The sequence below is a fragment of the Phalacrocorax aristotelis genome, chromosome 2, assembly GCF_949628215.1.
Source record: "Phalacrocorax aristotelis chromosome 2, bGulAri2.1, whole genome shotgun sequence".
NCBI lineage: Eukaryota > Metazoa > Chordata > Aves > Suliformes > Phalacrocoracidae > Phalacrocorax > Phalacrocorax aristotelis.
Genome location: NC_134277.1, coordinates 147,985,399 through 148,012,797, shown reverse-complemented (window position 1 = coordinate 148,012,797; position 27,399 = coordinate 147,985,399).

Here is a 27,399-nt window from a genome sequence, read left to right as displayed (position 1 = left end):
TCCAGCCGACTCTTGAAGGCGTCCAATGTGGCCGAGTCAACCACTTCCCTGGGGAGATTATTCCAATGGTTGACTGTCCTCAGTGTGAAAAATTTCCCTCTCGTGTCCAATCAGAATCTCTCCAAGAGCAACTTGCGTCCATTCCCCCTTGTCCTCTCCATGGGAATCCTTGTGAAAAGGGAGTCTCCATCTTCTTTGTAGCTACCCTTTAAGTACTGGTACATGGTGATGAGATCCCCTCTGAGCCTCCTTTCCTCAAGGCTGAACAAACCCAGCTCTCCCAGCCTATCCTCGTATGGCAGCTTCCCAGTCCTTTGATCATCTTGGTGGCCCTTCTCTGGACCCCTTCCAGCCTGTCCACATCCTTTTTGTATAGCGGGGACCAGCACTGTACACAGTACTCCAGGTGAGGCCTGACAAGCGCTGAGTAGAGTGGGATAATGACTTCTTTCTCTCTGCTGGTGATGCCCTTTTTGATGCAACCCAGCATCCTGTTGGCCTTCTTGGCCGCAGCAGCACACTGATCGCTCGTATTGAGCTTCCTGTCCACCAGGACCCCCAGGTCCCTTTCCACAGAGCTGCTCTCCAGCCAGGTGGATCCCAGTCTGTGCTGCACTCCTGGATTGTTTTCCTCTTCAAAGAGAAATTCTTTCCGTCCTGGCTGCACAAGAATTCTCTCTATTAGTAAAATAGAGATGGTCAATGGGTGAACCTAAGCATAGGCATATGATTGTCTATGCTGTTTAGTCATTGGCCATTAGCAGCTCACACCTCTGGCCTGGCTCTGGGCCTGGTAACACCTTCTCAAAAAACACCTTGACTGTGACCCTTAACACAGGTTAGGGACCATTCCAGGGGGAAATTTTGATGAAACCACCCCATTTTGAGGGGTAAGAAAGCTTAGCTGTAAGTATACAAACTATGGTCTATGAAATGGGGTCTTAATTGTTTGTCTTCACTGGCATGTGATCATTAATAACAATTGTATTCAAAGTAAGTTTATCGTACACAGCTCTGCTATGAAGTTTTCTTGGCTAGAGTTCTTATTAATGTCCACATTCCTGGCACAATACAGCACCTCCCAAATATGTCAGTCACTACCACTGAGAACATACCTGGGCACTTCATTTATCTCACAGGTCATAGCAATATGACCAAAAAGGTATTTTTTGCATTCCTCCTTGGCGCATCTTAGTTACGCCCTAACCTAAACAGCCGCTCCATACTGGTGGAGTTCATAAATGTGTTACAACAATTCAATATTTGTAATGTTCAAAAATAATGGATGTCTGGACTTTCTAGGTTGAACTATTTTTCATTACTGGCAACTTGATGGAAGGCTGCAACAGCTCACCGTGTCTTGTCATATATGACAAAGTGATCAAATTGTCCTCCAGATGTGGGCTTTTAACTTCCTGATGCTAAAAGAACAGTTCAAACTTTCAGGATTACACTGGGGTTTTTTTGGCAAATTAAAAGTGACTTTCTTTTATGTGCAGATATGAGCAAATCATCAATTGGAGTGAATGTGCTTAGCTCCCTTTAAGTCAGTGAGCCTGTGCCAAATTATACTAGCAAACACTATGGCTGCAGAATAGGCAGAATAATTTTAAAACAATCTCCACAGTTATGATTTGTTTGTGTTAAAGAGGAAAATATTACCTCGTATTTGGTAGGAATCATTTATAGTTTAGGACATTATTAAATTTTAACAGTAATGTTTTTCACTGTGAAAAGCAGAGATAATTAGAGCTATCTTAAATATCCAGTCTGAAATGTCTTCTTGTTTTCCTTCTATGGGAAAAAGAGTCTTTTTAGAAGAGAAATAGATAAACAGCTCTACTTCTTTATAGGAACATAGAATGAAACAACCCTGCAAATAAGTTAGATAATCTTTTAGACCTTAATGGGAAGATGGAAGCAACTATTAGTCTTACAAGCCAAGTAATGTACAGCATATGGCTTCCCTAATTAAAAACATAGAGCAATAGAGCTATGACTAAAAAAATTTAAGATAAAAAAAATCAGTAATATTATTTGTGGAACTGTGCCATATTTTAAAATAAAGAAGTGTGATTTTTCCTTGATTTTATAAATACTTTAGAGTTTCATTGCAGGGTTTTGAGCATTACTTTTTTATCCCATTTCCATCTTCCCTTTTTTTTTAAAGTCAAAATATTTCTTGGGCTTTGAAGATGAAGCAAGCCATCGCTGTGGTCTGTAAGCCTGTAAAGAATCTCTTTATTTGAAAAATAGCACAGTAGATAATATATTATCTGCTGGAGACAGATTGCATTTTCATCTCACTAGACCTTAAAACTTCGTAAGAACACAATAATGGCTACCCTCGTTCCCATGAAAACTCCATCTAGGCCAGTATTCTGCCTCCAGCAATGCCCATAAGTGGACACCAGGGAAAAAGAAAATACATCAGGCATAAATACTTCCATCTAAAATTCTTCCAGCCTCTTCCTAATTCCAGTTCAGGGAATGTCTTGGTTTGTCTGTTTAGTTTATCTCTACATGGACAGTTTTACTTCACTGGGGAGCAGTAAGAGCAATACTTCAGGTAAACATTTTTTTCTGTTGTTTTCTAGCATTATTATTTTGATTCTGTTAGGAGAATGATAGATTTAAAAACTACCAGTTATGAGTATATTCATGTGTGGAACTTTCTTTAAAATATTCTGTGGAAAATCTTTCCTCCTGTGTATCACATATAAATTTGAAGACTTTACTAGTTTCTTATAGTTTCATAGAAAGAAAGGAGATTAAAAATAGGATCTTTCCTAATTTTGGGAACAAACAGCATCAACAAAGAAAACCAAAACTTGATTTATATGTTTGATAAATATATTTCCTTTCATCAGCAGGAAACGGTCAGTAAAAACAGACACAGGGTTGCTGACCTTGTACGCCACCCAGGTAAACAAGGCACTAGCCATTTAAGAAATGAGCTCTTAATAAAGCAGAAATAAGATTTTTACATTTCATTGAAGCACCTAAGCTGGTCTATTATCAGAAATGCTTGTCATGGGAGGGAAGTCAGATGCAGGAAATGATCAGCATGTGTGAGTCATTGTTTCAAAATAGCTGAGATTTTCAGAGTTGCTGACTAGCAAAAAATAGAGTGTTCGATCCTAATAAATTATCAGGTAAGCATATTTTCAAAAGCATATGTCTGTTTGATACTTCTGATTATGAAGCTTTGCATGAGTTTGTCAAGACACTATCTGCCTGCCATGCCTTTAAATCCCTGTCATGTAGCAGATACAGCAGACGTGTTCATATCCCTGAGTGGTGTGGTGCAAAAGCAAGTCAAACTTGAAACTCAGATTGTTCTTTGAGACTGGAAGTGGATGGGATAATGTGCAACACAGCTAAAAGTGATACTATTTCCAAATTTTATTTACATATATTCTGTTGCATCTCTCACTACAGAGTAATGTAATCATGATCTCAGTTATATCATATCTTCCCTCTGTATTTTTGCATTAGAGGTGTGGTGAAGAAGGCAGACTTTTCACAGTCATGATAAGAATGCCATCCCTGAGAGATTAAAAATTTACAGATTCCATTACTGTGTTTTTATGAGATTGTTCTTTTTGGGACATTTCACAGAATAAAATCGAATAAAAACAGTGATAATGTCAGGGAGGAGGAAAAAAATCCCAACATATATTAAGATGCTGATATTCTTTAGAACAGCATAGGTAAATAGAGTAATTAACACACTTCGGAGCTAGAAGGTAGGACTTGATAGTCTTAAAGGTCTTTTCCAACCTAAATGATTCTATGATTCTAGAAGAAGGTTAAATGACTTAATTTGTAACATCTTAAACTCTTACTTTAGGATGCTCCTCTTGTTTCTTTACATTTTATTTTTATGATCTGAAATGTTGCTACACTCAGAGGTGGTGTGTAAGGGTAAAGGTGGATTATGGATTGCATGAGTCTGTAGAAGTAACAAGATGACTTGGGGGAATTTAAGCACAAGATTCATAACACCTGTTTAGGGCACTCAGTCTTCAAAGAACAGTGAATCCTAAAGCTAGGCAACAGGAAATACTAAACAGCTCTTAAACTCTGTTAAAGCCTAGAGTCTCCGTCCATTTGGGATCCAGAATCTTCCAGAATCTTCTCCCAAGCACAAGACCTTGATGGTGCAAGAAGAGAGGATCTTTTGGGGAGAACGTGATGGAGAAGGCAACCTAAAGCGAGGGTGGAGCCTTGCCCTCACTCCTCTGACTCTGGGTTGTGCAGATCCGAGTTGGCTAGTGGGGACTGCCTTCTCAGGCTCCATACGCACATAGTCACTCTTGCAGAATATCACCTGTGTGAAAAAGAGGCTGCTTGTTTCAACCCTGCAGGCTGGATTTGCCCTGTGGGCTGTAACTGACCAGTTCTTCAACCTTTTTCCTTCTTCCTCTGGTCCCACCTTCCATCCACAGCAGTACCGTGTTATGCACAGAAATGCTGCCCCATCAGATATTGAAACTAGAAGCTGCTCTAAAAGGTGGAGTAAGTCTGATGTGGTCTGGTTTTCTCAGTCATATATAGTCATGGAATTTGAACAAATACTTTAACTCTTAGTGGATATTAAAAATTTCAACTGGACTCTTGGCACATTTCTGTACAAAAATTATATTCAGTTCCTTCTTTGACTTCTGTAGAAATATTCCAGATTTACACTCAGCAGTTGCGAGATGAGAATCCGGCATAGTATGTCAACACATCAGGGAAAAGAAACATCTGGATTCAAAGCTTTTCAGAAGATCTTTTTCACAATGCCCAAGAAAGCAAGGAAACACTGGTAGCAGAAACCCCTCTCCCTGCCAAGATTCTGCAAAAAATGATGGAGTATTTCTCAGTGAAAAAGTTTCTCAGTGAAAAAGATTATGCAGTGCTTATAGTGTAAAGTACATATTTTGTTATCTAAATATGAATTTTCACATTAAAAAAGGAGCGTGTGAGAACTGACATGCTTTATCTTGCAGAAGAACAGATTGCTCTTTTGGCTGACTACAAACGTAGCATTACAAATTACACTAAAAGCAAATTCGTTACCACTTAATCTGTACAAGAGCACCTATACTTCGCTCTAGGCATTTTTTACATCTTCTAAACTAGAAACAACCATGGATATGGCTGCATACCTTCATTTTCTATGCTGAAATTTAGCAATTGCAAACTTTTTTTTGCCTTTAAGACAAAACAGGGGACATCTGAAGCACTATTTTTGACAAAAGCCAGAACAAACAGCAATATGTCTGGATAAAGCACTTAATAATTTGTAAAAATAGAGTTGATTGAAAATTTTTACTCAATAATTGTTAAAAGAACATTAAGTTCTTGAAGATGTGATTTTGGAGTTTTCCTTACAGGTAAACAGAACCGACTTAGCTGCAATTCAGAGAAAAGTCAGTCTAAAAAAGGAGACATCTTTGTAGAGAAAGTGCTGGCAGCAGAATTTTCCCTAAGCTCTGGTGAAATACTTCATACCTCGTATGAAATTCCTAACCTTGATTAGCAGACATGTCAAATACCTGCATTACATCCTCTTAGGACTTTATGTAACCAAATTAGGGATGATCAAACGTTTTTTTTATCAAATTTGTTTTTAGCAGAAAATTGAATTTTCTAAGAAACATTTTTGTAGTGCAAGGCTTGTTTTCCATGGAAAACCTGATCTTTTGCCAAAACCCCCAAACCAAAACCTTTGCTGCCAACCCCTGATACTTTTTTCAACTGATAGCTTTCTGAGTTTTATGTTTTGTCAAAAAGCTGACATTTTCCAGAGATGAGTTTGGGTTTGTGTTATGAGACTGAGACTATATTACATTAATTCAATTTCATGTTTTTGTCATGTCTCATCTTATCTGCTTCTTTTCTAAAGTAAACAACTCCAAACTCGTCAGTCTCCCTTCACACAAGTTTTTCATGGCCCCAGTCTTTCTCAGAACTGTGCACTTCTGCAATATCTTCTTAGTGACAGTGTGATCCTTTCAGCACACCCCATCGGCAAGGTAAACTAGCCAACTTCCAAAAGTTAGAATAATTTTTTTTTAGCATTCTCTAATGTTGTCTTTTTAATGTTTTATCATCTCAGCTTTATGTATAAGTTCTCCTCCACACTGACAGAAGTACCTCCTAAATACCTATGTTCATCTCCTGAATAAACATAGTTAATTCAGTAACCTGTACATAGTTCAAGTATTTTTCCTTTAGTATGCATTATGTTGCACCTGTCAGCACCGAATTGTCATGCCTGTCAATGTGCTCATTTACAAAGCATGATTAAGACCCAAGGAGAGTCAAAACTTGTGCTTGGCTTCAGTTTAACTAACCCCCGCCCCAACACTTTAACATGTGGCTATGTGTATTCCATGTAAAACTACTTTACTTTCGATGTCTTCCCCAAGCTTGTATTTCTTACTTGCTTTCCAGATTGTAGACTCTTTATCTGGGGATTATGCCTGCATATCACTTTCAATATAAAGGAAGCAGTCAGAATAATAGCCTATTTTCCAGAATATGGAGAGAGATACAAGAAGCAGCAGCAAGAACGGCACAGAGAAAGATTTATGTTTTTAAGAACAGGTAATCATTTTTGACAACAGACTGAATAGGGAAAAATTTTCAGAAGCCCTAAATAATGAATAGCCATTACTGGCTATGTAGTACTTAATCCCTGAGGCATTTAATTGCTATTTATTTATTAATTATTTCCTCTTCACAATTGAAATTTATGTAAAGCTAGGAGTTGTATAGAAAGAAATAACAAAAATAGTTTCCAGATAAAAAAATATAAAAAGGAGTGATTTTTGCGGCCACAGAAGAGGGTAAAGCTCTTAGTAATCCCTTTACTAAGCCCAAGAATTCCTGTAATAGTGTTCAGCTTTAATCAAACTCTTAAAATTAGAGAGAACACTTTTTAGAATTTTAATTGATACAATGAGAAAGAAAAATCTTGTCTTATTTCCAGATGTCTCATTATCCAAGTGTAAGACGTTTTGTGATATCTTTGGTGTTTTTTGTATCTTGCTACATCTAAACAGGCATCTGTTTACTAAAATTTGAATTGGCATCTATAAGAAAGTTCTCCAACTATGCATTATTAAACCCACCAAACCACTGATCTTCTGTGTCGTATCTTATAGCATTCGATTCTATTCTTCTTTTCATATGGGGTTGCAAAATTTCACCTTTCAGTTGCAGATTTCTGTATAAGCAAATTATGACAAATTGTTGTTTAAATGTAAATATGATACATAAATCTTTGTTTCTCTTCTTCCTTTCTGTTCCACAGCTAATACTTTATCCAACACCCATGTGATGTTCATGGCACAAAAATGATGCCGAAGTCTGATTTTTCCTTTCCTGCTTTTTAAAGAGAGCACTCTTTTGGTCCAATTAGTATTAAATAGGTTGGGCCATGGCCATGCCTGTGTGCTGATGGTTGGTATCAGTCAAAAAAAAGTGATAAAGCAGACAGAGATATGAAAAACCTCGGTTTCCTGAATGATCTAGATTATTCAATTCTGAGTTAGTAACATTAAGTTTACCAGAATAATACTAAAATAATACATGTCCACATGAATATTTAAAGATTTAAAATGTGACTTGACTATCAGAGATGTTGCCAACATATATTTCAGTTCAATGGAAATTACAGGCTTTTGGGCTAAATTCATAGGATACTGCAACCTTGTGATCAGGATACATCTGTACTGCACATTGCAGCTTGGCTACCACAAGCAATCCAACTGCTGAGGAGCTGGGCAAATTAGCCTGTGTGGAGCACCCCACTAACACAGCTATCATGTTTCTGATAATCTGTAACATACTGCCGTGTGTCATGCAATGTTTATGTTCCCTGGCACCGCAGCGCACAGCATTTACACTCCTGCCATCTCTTGGGAGGTCACAATGCATGATTATATATAGGCTGTCAATACATTTTATGGAAAGAGACAAGTGCCAGCACTCTGACCAGATCATAACCTAGGCAAGCCAATAGGAAATGTCGTGCATAATCCCTTGCCAAGATTTAGGCATTTTACCTTTGCCACAGCGAGAGGTTTCACTTTGTATAGGATTTATAGCCATTAGCTATTCCCTTTGCTTAAGGAATGAGTGGCGGATCAAGGCCAAAGGAGGCGTGAGGTTGTAGCTGACTGTTTCCATATAGCTCCTCATTACAACATTCACCTGCCATCAGGCGACTTGGTTCATGTGCTCCCTAAACTGATTTGAAGTCACATCTTCTGCTTCATGGGAGAGAATCTTTATCCCATAGCTAGCAGGTACCTAGGATAAGGAGGGACTGTTCATGCCTTGCTGGGACTTATTAACACCAGCAGTCACACTGGGTCCATCTGGTTTAGTAGCTGCTAGAAGTTAAAAACAGATATCCAGGCAAGAACTACAAAAATATTTCACCAAATATCCTCTGAATTTTCAAATTTTTGTTGCTCAGGAAATCTGTGAACAGAAAAGGTATCTGTTGAAGCTATTTATCTTCCAAGGAGCAGTGATAGGCCCCCAGGATAGGGGCAGAAAGAATGCTTATATCTTTAGGGGTTTTTTAATCCACATTTCCTCTTTCTCAGCAAAATCAGAATGCAGAATGTACAAAAGACCAAGCTTCTTGTGTGACTGTTAGTGTGGAAGGAATAAGTCCTCGTTCCCTGGGAGTAATTAATTTGTTTGCTTATCTGTTGAGTAATGGTTTGTTTGATTGCAGCTTGTCAGATCTGCGGTTTGGCTGTAATTTTGTGTTTGCGCAGTCTGTTTGGGGCTGTCTGTTGTGAGTAGGAAAAACATCTTACAACTGAGGGATGAAAAAGCCTTTCTGCTTTTGATCACTACCAACAGTGTTAACAACTTGTTAGCTGCCAAAGCTCTGTGACAGGGTAGGGTTGTCCCAGGTAGATGTTTCAGAAGCCCAAGTTCTTCACTAAGAACTAGTCGCACACGACGGGTAACTTGCAGTGGAGGAGTATTGCCCCGTCTGTCTTCAAGATGAGGGGAAGAGCAAGGAGGCAAGACTGAAAATGCAGCACAGAAACAATGAATTTTAATTTAGTTTAATCAGAAGTCAGTAATTGTTTTATTTCCTTGTTCAAAAAAATTGTCATGGTATGTGTGGGGTCACATGATAGCTAGGAATTTCACTCAGAGAGGCTATTGTGTATTTTCTGAAAGCACGTGGTTTGCACATACAACAGAATATTTTGAAACACAGATGTGATCCAGCTGAAGGCACGACAATACACATTTCATTTAGGGAGACCACACAACAGTGATTCTGTACCAGTAAGGGACTGGGGCTAGCTGCCTGAGGATCACAGCATGTAGGGCATCCACTTGCCCGTTTTATGGGCTGTGGGATGTCAACCTCAGTACAATGTAGCAAGTTCATAGGCAGCTCTTCGGGGCAACTCAGCTTCTGTCTACAAAATCAGACACCATTTTTAGGAATGATGTCACTAGATCATGCTGAACCAGGTTATACTTACACCTCTCCTTGCAAGGCTAACATAACATCTTAGCTATCTGCCAAGGCAACTGGTAAAACAGAAAGAGTAGAAAGGCTTCTTACGTTATTGTACTAATACACACAGACATATATACATTTATTAAGCTAGCTGGACTGGCAGCTAGGATTGCAATCATATTAACAGTTTATTATTTATTTCTGTTCTTATCCTTTAGAAAGGGAGTGCTTGGGTGGTAGAAAGAAAGGCTACTTGTTTGCCTTGACATTGTGTCTTGGTCAGGTAGAAGCCAATGGAAACACTTCATCAGGTGTTACCCTCTATTAATAGCAGACAAGATGGGAAAAGTGAGATGGTTAAAAAGAATTGGCAAGAGAGATAAACAGACTTCTGAGAAGAGCAGGGAGCAAATTTCAGTGATGGAAAGGAAGTTTCAGGAGAAGAGGTGAAGGGGAAGCCATGCCTGACCAATTTGATAAACTTAAGAGGCCTTGCAGAGGGATAAAGATAGATTGGAGCATTGGACAGTCATTAATGGCATGAAACTTAACAAGAACAAATGCTGGATTCTGCACCTGGGATGGAGTAATGTTGGACATAAGTATAAATTGGGAGAGGTGTGGCTGGAGATCAGCCCTGCAGAAAGGGGGCTGGGGGTGCTGGTTGATGGTGACCTCAATAGGAGTCAGCAGTGGGCCCTAGCGCCCAAGAGGGCAACCTGCATCCTGGGGTGTGTGTTAAACAAAGCATAACCAGCTGTTCAAAAGAGGTGATTATCCTGCTGTATTTAGTGTTGGTGTGGCCTCACTTTTAGTATTGTGTGAAGTTCTGGACCAGATGACTTCCAGAGGTCCCCTCCAACCCTAACCATTCTGTGATTCAATGATTCTGTAAATTTGTTGTGGCCCAGGAAGACACTGGAAGTCATGGACTCAGAGGAAGTGTAGATAAAAGAATGCATGAGAAGGCAATGTAGAGGCTTTTATTTCTATTCAATCTCATGCTGAATTTTCTTTTTTAAGAGAGATAAATGTTATTCATAGCAGCTAATTTGCATTCATGCTAGTGCGTGTTCCCGTCAAATCTCACTTTTGTGTTTAAAGCACTGTTCACATTTTTTACATTGACTTATTAATGAAAAAAATAAGATATTTCAAACCTCTAACTTCTTTTGACTGCCATCCCAGTGAACACCATAAAGCAGCAAGAAACACATGCAGTTTGGGTTGGAAGCACTTAAGATTTATGACTGTGCTGTTCGTCTTTCAGTGCCTTTGAGATGAATGATAGCTGGTGGCAGAGGGATATTCTGCAAATGTGTAAGAATCCACAATGCATAGAAGACTCCGGGATGGAGGAAATGTTGCTCATGCATATTTGTTTTGGATTTGCCCCATAAGTGGTGTCTCATCTGGTGTGTCAACCAGTGGAACTTGGTGATCAAGAAGTTCAAAACTCCTAGCCTCTGCTTTTCTCTTAATCATCACTTCAAAACTGGAGTAACCCCCCACCAGTACCTTATCTGTGTTATGACTGTGACTGTGCAAAGGGTCTTGGCTTGGATTACATCCAGAAGAGGTGTACACAGTAGATCACAGCAGGCCCTGCTCAAATTTATTTTCCCAACTGCTTTACTGTTTTCACATATTCCTGACCTTGTCCATTGCTTCTACCACTCCTATCTGACCAGTGTTCTTCCTTATTGTCAGGAGTTCTGTGCTACAAGCTGATATAAACACTGTGGACACTTTACTGCCCTCAGAGTCCAGAAAAATGCAGGGTGTTTTTTATCTTTTCCAGTTCTGGCCTTAATGCATCTGGGGTAATATGCATCTGTGCTGGGCCCATGAAGATCAGTGATGTCATCTTACCAGCCCTGTGGTTTGGTAACCATGGCGGTACCTACTGCTTTGGTTCAGTACAGTGTTAACAAGCCATTTCCCTGTTGTCACTCTCAGTAATTCTTCAGTGATTCTGCTGTTATTGCTAAGCATAGTACTAAATGTGCTGGCCATCTAAAGGGTGAAGATGAAAGACCCTACTGTCAGATTGCTCTGTACAATGTTTGTGGATAAAAGTGGGAGAAGAATGGGGACTGGGAGTAGAACTTCTGAGCCATCAACCTTAGGTATTTGGCAATTGTTAAAAATTTTGGCTGCTGAACACATGCCTCGGTCCTGGTCTTGAAGACTTAGATTCTCCCAGTGCAGGTCCCATTGGATGTGTGATGGTCATCCATTCTGTGTATACACCAGTTGATTCCTGAGTAGACTTCTGTGATGAACTGGCTAGGCCCTCTGTGGTTTGGCTCTGAGGAAAAAATACTTCAGAAACACATCCCAACAGGCAGAATGAAAGATACAACATCAGGTGTGCTTCTTTACACACCCCTTGAGCCTTATCCTTGCAAGATTTTTTTTCACATATCTACATGCGCCCAAGTAGCAGCTCAGTTTCATGACATAGAAACAGCACCACAGCTTTTAGTTACAATAATGAGACACAATGATACAATTTCATTTTCCCAAATTTTTTTTCTCTGTTGCTTTTCCCTACAGTCCCGTTTGTTCTGCAGGTTCGACCAGTATAGTTCTTACCATCTTTTAAATCCCAGATGAGTGGGCTTTTCCATCCCAACCCTGAAGGCTCTGGGGTTCTAACTACCGAAATAACAATACAGCTTAGAGTTTGTCAAGGGAAAAGGCACAAAGACTTTAAAACAAAGGATTTTTAAAAGCAGATGCTGAAAACAGCACGTAACAGAAACTGTGCAAAATTTAGAATATGTTTAGCTCACAGTATCACAGAACCAGACTTGATCCCAGTAGACATTGCTTGAAGCGTGTTTTTTTTTTTGTTCTACTGGGTTTTGACCTCTGGAAGCTAATGGAAATTAAGCGGGCTGTTTGCTTAGGAAAGTGTATGAGACATGGACCGGGGAAACTGTGCTCATGAAGTAGGTGACTTTAATATTGAAAGTGTGTGAGGTGTTTGAGTAAAAACCAGATGCCAGTAAAGACCTTCCCACACATAGTGCTAGGTCTCTCATAACCTACCTCTGCTGTCTTCTGGCTTTTGTCCTGTTCAGAGCTAGTACGCAAGTAATTGAGTGCAGCTGTAGCTGTCATTTGGCTCTGGCCCAGAACAACAACAGAGCAGTACACCTCCTCTGGGCCAGACCATGTTTGCTTGAGTCCTTTCTTCCCCACTTCCATACTTTTAATTTCATAGATTACCCATCCACTTGGCCAAAGCTCAGGCTCATGTGCCCAGGCAGCTGACTTTGTCTACAGATACCCAAGCTGCTTAAACAGAAAATAGAAATGGTCATTGTAGATACCCCAGCTAAATAAGCAACCTTTGCTCTAGGCTGTTATGGATCCCAGCTGACATATCCTCTGTCTAGGTCAGCTCTGGTGATGGTAGGTTCTGTCTGTGTGATCCTGTGCCTGGTTGGTGTGCCAGTGAGAATGGAAGAGGGAAGAGCTTGTAACTGATGGATCCAGCACACCACTCCAGATTCTTCCATGACTAGGTCCAGTACATGGAGGACAAAGACTTTGACAGACCCGTGATGAATCATGGGGACCATCAGATGCAGATGGTCCCCCTGTTACCTCTGGCAGGCAATTATTTATGCTTCATGATGGCAGTCATCCATGTAGTTACAGAGCTATACAAATATTTTTTTCAACAGCATGCATCCTTCCTATACAGCACAAAATGCTCCAAAACACTGAATGTATTGGGCAGAAAAAAATGGCCTTCATAGAGAAGCCTATTATCCCAGGAAACATCTGGGTATACTCTCTACCTATCTCAAGCTGAAGTATAGCTGTATAACTGCTGACACATTAGCTCAAAGGAGAATAGTAAGTGATGATAACTGGGCAGGAGGGATGTCAGTCCAATCTCTTTTCCCTTCTCCAGGTACTCCTTCTGAGCAGGAAAATCCATCATTCTTGCTGTTTATATATGTGTGTATCTAGATTTTAAATACTAGTATGGTCTACTGTACAACTCTAATAAAATAAGCCGGTGAGGGCTTCTTGTGGAAAGAAACATGTCTGGGGCTGTGATTCACAACTTCCCAGGGTGAAACAAGTGTAGCAAGAAGTCAAAGACTCCAGATGTGATATACACTGGGTCTTGGATCAGGAAAGCTTATTTTGAGAGGGGAAGGGTTTAGGTAGTGCAAAGCCAGTTCCCTGTCATTGACAGAAGAGCAGGGACAGAATTGCCAACAACATGAGACTGTTTTATTGGAAAAATGCCTAGGAGCTGGCTGTATGCTTAGAAAATGATAAGAGAATAGAAATAGATCTCAAAGGCCTTCAAAAATTATCCCGAGTTTGTCCTCAGATGCTCCCTCTTTTCCTCAGAGGGCAGCAAACAGGAGCCCCAAAATCTCAAACATCTGCATCTGACTACATTGCAGTCAGGCAGTTGCCAAGCTCTTCACACTACTTGCAAGATGTCTTCCCGACATCTATGCAGCCATTATTATTCTCCATCTATATTCATACTTCTTCAAAGCCTTCACCTTAGTCAAGCACAGCTAGCCTATACCAACAATGGTCTATACCATCTTTAGTTCTATGCCAATAAATGAAACAAAGCCACTCCCATGGCCCTCAGCACAGAAGGTCTGGATGGCTAAAATTTTCCCTCCTCTAAAGGGAAAAAAAGGATGGCCTTGTCTGTGGCTTCTGTGGACCAGTCCCTGGCCAATGGTATTTTCCAAACCTGTGGAAGAAGTTCAGCTGGCTCAGGCCAAAACTGCACAAAGGAGAATGCTAACTGTTAAACAGCAGGGCAGGACTCAGTGCCGTGCTATGGTCCTGCAAAGGCAAAATAAGCTTAATGCACAGCCATAATGCAGCACACAGAACCTTTGCACGTGCTGGCCATAGGAGACCTGTGGAAGAGTCTCCCCATAGAGCTCTAGCAGCTGGTTAGATCTACCCACACTCATTCTGACTTGAAATAAACATGGTGGGATCTGGAATAATGCCAATGAGGCACACATGGCCTTGATCTGGCTCAAATTCTGTCCCTGCCTCCGTGATGATTACCATGGTGTTGTAGCTAACATTTAGTTATGGGGCAGTGGCAAAGTCTGGGGCAGTGGGCCAATGTGGAGACACAACGCATGGCAGGTCCACAGCTAGATCCGTGACCACAGATGGAAACCAAAGACAAAGGGGAATATAGGGCCCTATGCCTGCATGTAAAAGATGCAATGCTGCTCCCAAGGACAATGACTCTGGGGGCAAGCAGGCAGAAACAGCAAGAGGATGTGAGAAGTCTCGCAGCCTATCTGTAGGAGGTTTACTAGCTGTGGGAGATCTGGCATGGTCAGAGAGTCCTGACTTAGCATAAAGTTAGCTGGCACAAAGTTAGCTCATCAACATTTTTTGAGTACTATAAACTTACTTCGCTGGCATCTGCATCATGTAGTGGGAGTTTTCTTATTCCAGAAGAGTCTGGATTTAATCTACAGCCAAACTGTAGACATAGCCAGTGAGAGCTGTAACCAAACAAGAAAATGGGTCAGTGTACTAATGGTAAAATTTCAGGAAAAAAGAATTCATTACAGCATGGGGGAGCAAACTGGCAAATGTAAGTGCTGAGCAGAGAAATGAAAAGTATCCAAAATACCAAGTGATTATAGAGGCATGATGTTATACACAGCATATACAGTTCCTATGGATATCAAGTGCAGAGCATGCTGTGACAAATGTTTTGCAAATGGCCCAGTGGAATTTGAAATATACAGCCTTCACAGTAGGAAAGACAAGTAAAAAACCCAGTGAATGAACTTGTAACATGCTCCCTGTGATCCTTAATGTTCATGTATCACACCAATAATTTTCTGCAGGCCAGAGAAACTTCAGTGTTGCTAATTTTACTGGAAGTCTTTCCTGCCTTCCTTCAGTGTCACTTCTTCATTACTGGGCCATGCAACTAAGCAGAACACCCTCTCTGATGCCACCTCTGAATCCTCTCAAGCATATTCTGGAGAACTAAAGAGCATGAAAATGTGTCCTGTTCCTCAGTTCATAGATACACTTCTTCCTTTAGGTAAGCAACATCTTATCGTTAGGATGTCTTAGACCACACTTAAATCAAACCAGGTAAAGACAAGTAGAAATTACCAGTATTCGTAACATCCCAGATAGACAACGCAGCTACTAGTGTTTATAAAGACATAGCCAAAGAAATGAAAGAAAAAAGCCAATTTCACCTACTTATACTAAGTTCATGTCAGAAGGGTCTCTGCCTTATTCACGTGATCCCCGTTTCTGAGAAGGTGCCAGTTCCATCCCAGGGATACCTGTTGCACATCACTTGGAGAGGCACTTTCAGAAGGTTCACTACAGGAACTTCCATCAGCTCCTAAATTCAGGATTTATCTTCAGATAATCTCAGACTGCACTAGCATTTTTGCTGGGTGGAGTATTTTAACCCTTTCAGACAAGCTCCCTTTAAATTCCTAGAGGGACTCAGACAAATTTTTCATCAAAATATTAATTCTCTTCCTTTCTTAATTATGAGATAGCTTGATTGTGCTTGTCTGTTAAATAGAGGATTGTTTCGTATTCTTGGTCTGTTAAACTATTGGTAATCTGGAAAATAAAGCTGTACACACAATAATTGGGGTAGACCTTGTCGCTGTTAGGTGACTCACCGGCATGTTTCAATGTGAAATATGTCTTACATTGGATCACTTACATGGATTTCTGTGTTTTAGAAAGAATATGTACCATAAACATCTAATCAGTGTAAATGTGCATTGGCAGTTATTGGCTTGAGTGGGACAGGAGGTTATGGTGATTGCCATTGGTACTTAGGTAAGATGGACGAAAACAAAGAGGTAGTGACAAAGCACAACCTACTAAATTTTTTCAGTAACAAAAGAACAAATAGAAATTTATAATCTCCACAGGCCTTTTGTACTGATTGATGCCTCTTCATTTCTTAGACAATTCCTCTACAAGTAGCCCTGTTGTCGTAACAAGTTCGGATCATCTGAGAAAAATGAACTAAGCCAAATTTCTTTGGAAAACATTCAAAGGATTTGTGAGCTATAGTCTCAAATTTGATCATGTTGCAGATGACACAGTTGTATGGTGAAGATTACCACTTTTCCAAGAACTGAAACAATTCTGTTTTTATTTAGCAGCTCTTTCAAGGCAACTACAGAAAGGGAGTCCAGAATTTATTTACCTTTTGATAGACCTTATCTGTTTAGAAGTGACACTTGCTAGAAGTGTGACTCATGCAGTGGAAAAGTAGTTAAGAATATATATGCGTACGACATAATAGGACATATTACAATTACAATACAGAAAACAACATGAAATTTGCTGATGGCACAGTGAATGAGCGTAGAGCAGCATATTGTACAGGAAAAATAACATAAACTCAAGGACTAGAATATTGGAAATGGGGTAAAGATCTATAACACAATGTGCAAGGGTCAACAGCAATTTAACAAAGGTTGAAAACTGAAAGTTTCATTGACGTGACTACTTCTGGATTTAGCCTGAAAAAATCGGTTAAGACTTTCCTTGAAAAATAAGTTAAGATATGGTCATACAGAAGACTATGCAGTACTGATACCACTGATTTTTCTGCCTAGTTGCTAGATGATAACTAATTTATTTTTTTAGATTGTTTAATATAATAGATTTTGGTGTGGGTTTTTTTTTTTTTTCTAGGATATAAAGTTACCTCAATAATAGTATTTTGGAAACTCTAACAGAGCCATATTAGATATTAGTGTTATAGCTGTCATAATTTAAAGAGATACGTAAGGCAAAGTTTGGAGAGAGACATAATGTCTACTGCCAGACCAACTGGCAGAGTTGGAAAAAGCAAGTAAATCTTCATATAGACTGCTTTTCCTCAGACATAAGAAATGCTCATGTGCCTGAAAACCTGCGTATTTTCTATGCTATATAAGTTTGTTTAAGAGCAGATAGCTGAATGACTGATAAAGAAGCCAAAAGAAAAGACTAAGCATAGAATACCAGAAAAATAGTACTGAGTATATGGAAAGAAAGAGGAAACAATCAAGATAATTGTAAAGAAGACTTGTAGAAACATGTATTTTTTTCTGTACTTTCTTTAAGGGGGATTATAAGTGCTAAATATAAACCAGAAAACAAGCATTTTTCATGGTTTAGTTTCATGTTGTTAAATGTGAAAGCACCCATGCTAAGCTGCATTGTTGTATAATGTGACTTATACAGAGTGTTTTTAATAATTATCTGAAAACAAAAGTGTTTCAGATTAGGAAAGGAAATCAAGAGTTATTAACTTCAGAAGAGAAATTTGATTCAGATTTCATTACATGAAAGGGGGAAACTAGACACTGGAAAAATAATATTTACTTTTTCCTGTCATAGAAACAGCTATGAAAATCACCTGCTGTTGCAGGGCTCCATGAGCTAATAGATGAAACTTTTCAAAATTATTTTCAATTGTGATGTCAATCCTCAAGAGTACACTAATGTTTTCCTGACGAAATTGCCTCACAAACAGTACCAAATTCAACTGAGTTATTGGCATGTTTATTGTCACAAGCATCAAATTCATATAGACTTTGCCTACATTAATTGCTGCTCCAAACATTCCCAACCTGTTTCCCTAAGTGTAAATCAGACACAATTTATCTCATGTCTAACCAGTGTCAGACAGAAGTGGCAGGAGCCATGACACTTACAATAATATGCAGACGGCAACTGTATGGTTGCAGTGTTTTAGTCCATTTTTAATTCCCGGCTACAAAGGCCATCGAGATGGAGGCCAGCGACAGGCTTGGGTGCTTCGGCAGGATGGCGCCAGGCACAGCGTGCTCGCTGTGCTACACAGACTTGTAGATGACCAGTGTTAACACCTGGGAGAATGACAGTGCCAGCTTGTTCCTCCAAACAATTAAAAATCTTACTGAGAGGATGGGAGGGATAAGCTGAACACTGCTTGTGACTGTTGGAGAAACTAAGGTGCACTCTGAATGCCTGCTCCAGTCAACATAACAACTGCTTCCAGACCGATAAACACATATAAAAAACCTTATGATAATATGACAAATATTTAATTTTGTGGTTTAAAACACCTGTAGATGTGCAGTGAAATTAAAACTGGGTGGAAGGCCCTTTGTTTTCAGAATTCAAGTATTATATTACTGCTTGGGTATATGCACATATATATGTATATTTATGCATTCGTAATTAGTGTGTGTACACAAAATCATGATTCACTGTATTTAATTTCCCTCTGTACTGGAACTTGCCTGAAATCATAAATATGTCCTCAAGCACAATAAAAACTCTATGTATCCCTTCATCAGCAAGCATTATATTTAATATTTTTTTTCCAGGAATATTGCTAGCTAGCATGTTTTCCTAATGTTTTTCAAAATAATGGAAAATTAGTTCATTCTAAAGACTTCGTAATAGCTACTTTTCCTCCAGGAAATTTGTTCTTTGTTCCTTTGACTTTCCTAAAATAAATGAAGGCACAAAGCCATACTTTATACGCAGATTTCTAAACAGTTTCAATTTCTAAGCTTTAAATTACCATAAAGCCATCTGATCCATCTATATTTCAAACACTTGTAATTGGAGAGATTTATATTTACATCTGGCACTATGACAGAGTTGTAACCAGGCTCTTTTGGATCCCATTGCCTAGACCCTATCACATCTGACACTGCACTGGTAATGCAGAGGACTGGAGAATTATATTAGTGAACCATGCTCCAGAGACAGACAGTTATAAATGGTACTTAGTATCAGAGTTAAGAAAATGCTTGTGTTATGTACTTAACAGATTTCCTGGGATTGTGTGGAAAGGAAAGCTATACATCTCTTGCAGAAAGAAGGCATTAAATAATGTTTTCCATTAAGAAAGGCCTATTTTGTGTGTATAGTTCCCACATTGCATGTCAGAACAGAGTTTGAAACAGAGTTGAGATCTTTTTGGTTACCACAATGCAAAATACGTAAGGTAATAATTTTAGTTTCACATGTTCCTGCACAGTTATCTGCATTTACTGGAGATCTAAATAAAATTACACTTTTAATATTACACATAACAGCTGCAGTTAGGTATATAAGGAATCAGACCTCCCCAAATCCTGTGGTGCAGCTGTGTGTTTCCCAAACTGCATTTGGGCAGGGGAGAAGAGGCTGTGCTCTCAGTACACCTGCTTTGGCAGGTTCTGAGAGCATCCCTTGCAGCAATAACAAGTGATCCCTCATTCTTCCCCCTCTAAATGCAGGAAGATAGAATAGGAAAAATTTTTACATTGAGTTTGAGTTCTTATCTTGGGTTCCTCACAGGGAATAGCTATGCAGTGCTCACCAGAGTGCAGAGTCACCCTCACATAGCTTACAGAAGACAGAGAGTTATCCACATGCACCTGAAGCACATGGAACAATTGGTTGACCCTGAAAACCAGGTGGAAGCAGCTGAGTATTAGCATGAAATGAATTTTCTAGTCTGGGGAGAAGTATATCAGGTTTTTTTCTGAACAGGACCACCAGTTTAAAAAAAAAAAAAAAGGCTTAATTTTTTTTATGAAAGGTACCATGAGTAAATGACAGAAGAGTTAGATTTATGTATTTTTTATAGTTGGCCTTTGTCCCAAGCTCCAGAAAAACAACCTTGGATGGTTGGCACTTTTTGTGATAGAATAAAGGGATGCTGGGCAAAAAGTAAGATTTCTGGAATAAACTGAAGTCAGGCTGCAGTGACTTTTCTGTTTTAAAGTTCTTTTAGAAGACTTCAGGAAAACACATGGGAGTAACTCTGCCAGTAAAGAACTGAACTGAATAGGAGCCTAGGAGGGCTGAAGAAGGAAATATCAAAGACTCTCAGGTATGAAACAATTGGAACAAGGTGTTATATTGTATACTTGAAATCACAGTGTGACAGTGATCAGTTAAAATTCTGACATTGATAGAAGCAAATGTTTATTAGCTTCCTTGCTTTGGAGTATTTACTGAACAGTAACTGATACTGCAATAAATGATCTAAGACAAATGAGCTCTTCAGCTTACACTAATGATTCATCCAAATGAAGTGTCCAAAAACTGTACAAATGCAGACCATGAGTGGACAAAACACTGTTGTTCTGGGGATAAAAGCAATATTGCAGGCATAAAAGGTTTTCTCTTTTTCTAAGAAATGCTTCCTTCTGACACACTTGATCATTTTTCAGCTGCTGTAAAACTGTGTTACAAAAATTCTGAAGATGTTGCACTCCATCTAAGTTTTAATATGAAAAAAAAAGGAAATTTTAAAGGGTAAGATGAATGGGCTGTCAGTCTGAAAGCACAGGGAAAGCTAAATTTAAAAGTTGGACACCGTTGTGCAAGACAGTGTTATGCCAAAAACTGTAATATTAGCACTGAAAGGAGAGCCACAGGCAGCAGAGGGTAAGGTGGTAAACTTCAGCCTTGTGACAGTGAACTTATCCCCGCTAAGGGAGTTTGTGAACTAAAATCATAGGGAAACAACCTACTGGAAAGGGTTCAATTTGTAATTGGACCAGAGGAAAAAGTATCCATTATAGGATTAAAAAGAGGTCATGCTATGGTGTTGCTGAGTTGGTTCTCTCCCTATTCGGTCCTGGGTCCATCTGGTCTCTTAGGACAGCTTCAGATGTTGAGTAAAATTGCAGGACAGGGATGGACAACTGTGGTTTTCACTCATACAGCATAGTTGTTCTTTATCTGTGGCTGAAACTAAATGAAGAAGTAGGTAGGAATTATGTACACATGTGTGTGAGGCAGCTAAAAGAATACAGGAGCAGCATCTTCCCAAATGTCTGCCGCTTTGCAAATGTGACAACTGATTCACGATGATTTATCCCTCAATGTAAGCTTCCTCCTTTGAGTGTATAGGGAATGAGAATGTAAAAGGACGCGTATAAAGAGGGGTAATGTACACTTTGTTAATTATCACGCTGTAGGATTTTTTGTTGCCATATAAGGGAAAAAAAAAGTAAACATGTAAACATCAGATACTGGTTTTGGCTACCTTTCCTAGTTTACCAGCATCTGAAGACCTTAAGCACTGAAAGCCTTCTCATCGCAGTAAATCCACACTGGATTTTATATTGCTTGTATTGCATTGCATACCAAGAATGTGGTATGTCTTCTCTTTACTCATGCTGATCAATGCTTCTGGATCTTAAAACCGTGTTCCTGCCTGGAATTGCTGCACAGACAAATTGTGGAATTCAATGCTATGAACTTCCTATTGGGAGTCTTAGAGTGGCACCTGACTTGAGAAGGACAGAAACTGAAACTCTGCTTTCTATGCACAAAGAAAAAGAGAAAGTTCTCTTACTTCAAACTTGTCATGGCCTGTCTTTCTCTGAAGACCAAAAGCCTTTAAACAAAGTATAACCACATACTGGCTATGCTGGAGAAATTTTGTGTAGCTATTATCTCGTGCTGAAGTTGCTGTTATGGTTCATGTCTGCCATTAGCTGCACAGTAATAACAAAGTTTGTTTCTGAAAATATATGTTATCTATTCTAAATATTGCTACTTGATTTATTAGAGAGTTTATTGTTTTCTTCTAATAAGGAACATTTAAAAGTGAGGAAAAAGCCTCCTGATTATTTACTTTCTTGAGGCCCTAGCATTGCCATTGCTGCTACAGTAGTAGCCAGAAGATCATAATATTGTGTCACAGGAAAATATTTTTAGTGAGATATTGGGCAGAGGTCTGGTGCATTTCTAAACTATGTGTCAGGCCTTGAAAGTTTTCAATTGGTTTGTCTCCAGGTTTAGTGCATTGAAAATCTCTGTGGTAAAAGGTTATCACAAATATACCAAGTCTGTGTAACCAGAGGAGCAATAGTCATACTGAGCACTTACATGTAGACCTCAAAAAGCTTTTAATCACTGGATGCTTAACTAGTTTGCAGCAGATATCTTAGCTAACAATTATAGCCTCCCTTTGGTTCCCAGAGCATTTGTGGGCAGACTGTAACTCTCTCAAACTGTTCAGTCACTCAGAGCTCTTACAAGAAGTATCTCTTTAAGGAATTCTTTCCAACTGTTATACTCCACCCCTAAAAAAATAATTCATAGGTCAATTTCTGCATTTTCTTTGATGTAAAATAAGCTAGAAAGTATTTATCACTTATTGTGTTATTCAAAAACATAATGCACATGCATGATAACATAACTTTATTGGAAGATCTATTTATTTTACACTGCCCTGTTCAGTAAAAGAATATACTGTTAATTGAGTAGTAAAAGTTCAAATTTTAATGTAATTATTTTAAATAATGCTACAAGTATTTGAAATTATATACTAAGCTGTCATTGCTTACTGGCCCTATTAGTAATGGAAAGTCAGAAATAACTTCTTTGTCTCTACATACACTATACCTTTAATAATTTAAACAAATTAGAAGAATACTATAAAGGCATTCCTCTTTATATGAAGAAAATATTTCTGCCCTCAGGGTATTAAATATTAGTTCTGGAATTCCAGCACCAGGAATGTCCTTCTTTTACCAAAAGCCTCAATAAGGAAAGAAAGCAAGAGAAAGCTGGCCTGTTAGCTTCTAACGGAACTGCACTGAGGGAAAACCGCGTATGCTGGTAGTTCAGAAACGAAGGAATTGCACGCTCAAAACTGGGTGCTATCTCATTTAGGATGTACCGTCTATACCTTTCTAGAGGACTTGTGGGTGGGGGTCACAAGGTGTCTGTAGCACCATTCAAGATACAATCTTCACTGAAGGCTGCTTTTTAAATGCCCAAGAAAGCCGCCTTCTGCCTCTGGAGTGAAGTGTTCAGTAAGGAGTTGCACGTCACAGAAATCACGAGCAATGGCTTATGCCTTCTGGGAGATGTAAAGCCAAAGCAGTTATACCTATAACTACATCATGTATATAGATATGTAACTATATAAATAAAATACTATTCTATATCTTAGCCTATTTTATTTATATATGTTTGCATATGTATGAGTATATTTTTAGATATATTTATATATGCATAAAGCACACACACATATGATATATATATGTATCTAATCAGATCACGTAGTGGTAACTTCTCTGACCAAATGTGTTTGAACGTATGCAATTAGAAAAGACAGTTCTGATGTTTCTCTTTGGATGCTTAAAAAGATACAAATGGTACTTACTTCCCGTCCTTTAAAATAAAGACATTTCCGTGATGATCCATGTGTTCAATTCTACCTTCCTAACAGCGAAACCAAAAAACAAAGCAACTACAACCACATGCAAATAATCAAAGCTCTTTCCCAAGTAATTAAATTATGCATTACATAAAATGCCCCTGGTTTAAACATAAGGGTGGCATTTAAAGTGAAATTATCACTGAACTTTTTTTTGGTCAAGTAGTTTCTCGGGGCTACTCTATAAATTATTTTAAAGAAGACTTATTTTAAAGAAGTCTTGTCTGTGGTCTTCTGCCAGAATGCTGTATGTAAACATTTTAACTGTTAGAAAAGAATGTGAAAACTGGAAATTTACAATTTAAATCTTCAAACACTTAACATCATCTTTCATTTTTTTAAACAATTTTATAGAGAGGTTAAATACTCATAATTTTGTTTTCCTATAAATATTTTTCATATACCACTATTAAAGGATCAACTTTTAAGTATGTTAGTATGTTAAACCTGTTGCCAGCATTTAATGTAGCCTGTCTATCATAAACATGTAAGCAGGAAATGCAAGTAGTAAATTTATATAGTGACGCTTTGCATGTTTTACAGTTAATGGGTAGGAGATACACTTTTAAAACCTCTTCATAGTTTCTTTTGTTGGGACAACTGTGCTCTGCATGCACTGCAACCAGGGTGAATCCATTCTTGCATTGTCATGTATAATAGAGCTATTTGACACAACATAAACGTGATCATATTGAAGATTCAAGAAACCATATAAAAGTTATGTGGAATTGAAAAAAATGTTTTATAAATAATTCCTTGTCTGGTTTTCAGTTTTTCTTTCTGTATTTCAGATTTATGTTTTTTAGTAGCTTTCACTATTTCTTGAACTTTAAAAATAGGTTTGTTCATGTCTCTCAGCATCATGGGCTGTGCTGTTCCAGGCTGCAAGAAGTAAACACACTGGGGAAATTTAAATTATAATTATCTCCTTTTTCTGCTTTTCAGACTCTCTGTATAGGGTGACTGGATCACTGAAGTAGAGCAAATACACAGAAATAAGTGTCAGAAGAGCTGTGGCCTACAGTGTCTCCTCTCAGTAGTCCTTCACACTCCTTCCATGTTTGTTCCAATTGTTGTACAATTGTTAAAGCTTCCCACCTCATTCAGGTGTCTGTTCCCATGATGGTACACTGATGCCTTCTTGGCATAGTTTGAGATATTTCAAAACATTATCTTTCTACTGTCTGTGCCTTGAAATAATTGATACAACTCTGATTGCAAACATTATACGTCAAACTAAGTGGTATTAAAGAGAGATGAGGAGGGATTTAAGGGCCCTTAGTGCTGCCTCCCCTTCCCACTAGCAAATTGTTGTCTACTTGATTTCTAAATTACTACTAGAACTTGAAATCACTTATGTTTGACTAAGATGGCAGTCCTTTTAGTCCTCCTTCTCACTGGGAAAGGCAAAACCTGCTAGATTTTACTGAAGTACTGAGAGGATGAATGAATGGGGAGAAAGTGATTAGAGGACTTGATAATGTTTTCAGAAGTAAAACGGATGGGAAGACATTTACAATTGCTCGTTAGCAGTATTGCATGTAATTGAAATTGAGAATTTATGGAACATAGCAGTAATAACAAAAAATATGCAAAAATGTAATTTTTTTTTTTTTCCCCAGAAACTAATACTGTCTGGTATTGAGGGCCAGGCTGGATTACTTAATCTTTGATCAAAAAAATATGGCTACAAGTCTCTTCAGTAATGCTGTTTCTTCCGTGGAAGAAATTATAAGTAGGCCTTGCATCAGTCATAGGTCCTGAGCCCCTACACGAATAAGAAACAGCTATTTTGGTACTTGGAACGCTTTGCGTGATGAACTTATCGGCATACATTGATTCATAATCATAGCCTTCAGTCAAGCGCTTCCTTAATAGTTCTGCTTGTGTTTGTGAAGTGTTTGGTAGTACATATGTACACTGGTACTAACATCCTTGCTTACCTAGGCATTTCAGTTAGTTTCAAAGCCACCAGGTCATAAATATCTGAATGCAGTTCACCCTGTTTCTGCTTTATCTCTCAGCGACAGTTTTTGTTGCATTTTTCACTTGATATGAAATATAAATCATTGCAATTAAAAGATTTTTGCATATATATATATACAAGCTGCAAGGATAAAGAAGTCACAGCAGACTCCTGTACAAATATGCATGAATGCTGCCTTTCTAAAATAGTCAGGATGTTAAGAAGATTCATCAATATTTCTGTTGTTGTTCAACCGCTTTAAGCCATTCTGAAGGAATGGGTTTATTTAGTCCATTTGTTCTTGTTTTCAAACATCCCACACCTTGTATCTCTTTCCTTGTGAGCTGTGCAGGCATACAGCAATGCAGAGCTAGAGCCCGAGATCTTCTTTCTTTAGGAAGGAGACAACGGCATGTGCTTGTTTGTTTGTCACACACCACAGTAATACCGGCTCTGAGTTCTGAGCACACTGAAATGCTACTGCCCCTACATATGGTTTAATATTACATATTGGTCAGTGTTATGTGTAAAGGGGAGAATGACATTTCTCCAAGGACAGATAATATTATTTATAACAGAGTTCTTGCACTGTTCAGCGATAATATCAATTGTTTACAGCTGACTGAAACAAGAAGTTGAGTTGGTCTGATAAGGAGTTGCGGCTTGGGTTCAAGCCCAGATCCTTTTACCAAAGCTCCAGTAGAGTGTGTTGTAAGACTGCGTAGCCAGAGATTTGCTGAAAAAACAGCATAAGTATTTTTAGGTAAAAACCTGGTTCCATGGCAAAGTTTTCATTAACAGTAATGATTTCAAGATTTCCCCCCTACTGTGAGGCCGATATAGCATTTGTACAGGGCATTTTTTAAATAAAAGCCTTTGCTAATGCCAGAAATATGACATTGCCTGGACTTAGTGAAAGGCTTAATTTTATTTTCATTTGTGAAGATTATGTCTGTTAAGACGGCCTCTAATGGTGAAATCAAATTCTGGTTTAATGATTATGTTGATCTTTTAGACAATTTCTGCTATGAATATTACGGAGAGAACAGTAGCTGAAATACTTTTGATAATGAAACATGCAGTAGCATGAAAATAATTGATCTCAAAGCAGGAAGATTTCCCATTATAGAATTTCATAATTAAAAGCTCAATCAATGGTATTTCTTAGTTGACAGTTACGTATAGATTGACAAAAATGCCAGTGAGCTGGAAGTCAACATGTAGGTTCCAGTGTAGCCTGACTATAAATCTCTATCTCTTCTTTAAACTTTGTTGGGACAATGACAGAACATTAGAGAAAAGACGCAGAAAAAAGAAAATAATTCATTTCTTATGTACTCTGCAGGACAAAAAAAAGTACATATTTTTACTTGTGACCTACCAGTGAGAACTGCTGATATACAGAAGTCGGCCTCATGGAACCCAGGATATACTTGCTGCACGAATTGAAGGGAGGGGTAATCACAGAAGAGCATCTCTGCCTCTTTGCCCTGCGCTCGGGCTGCTCTGTGCGCCATGGTCTCTCTTTCGCTGCTGGAGCCGAACACCAAAAGGAGCTGCTTGTACAAGCAGGGGAAGTGGACTACAAAAACGATGGATTACATGGAACATCTCAAAACACTACCACAAAAACTTTAATTTTGGTTGTGTTTTCCACCACCACCACCAGTTTTTGGTTTGGTTTGGGGGGGG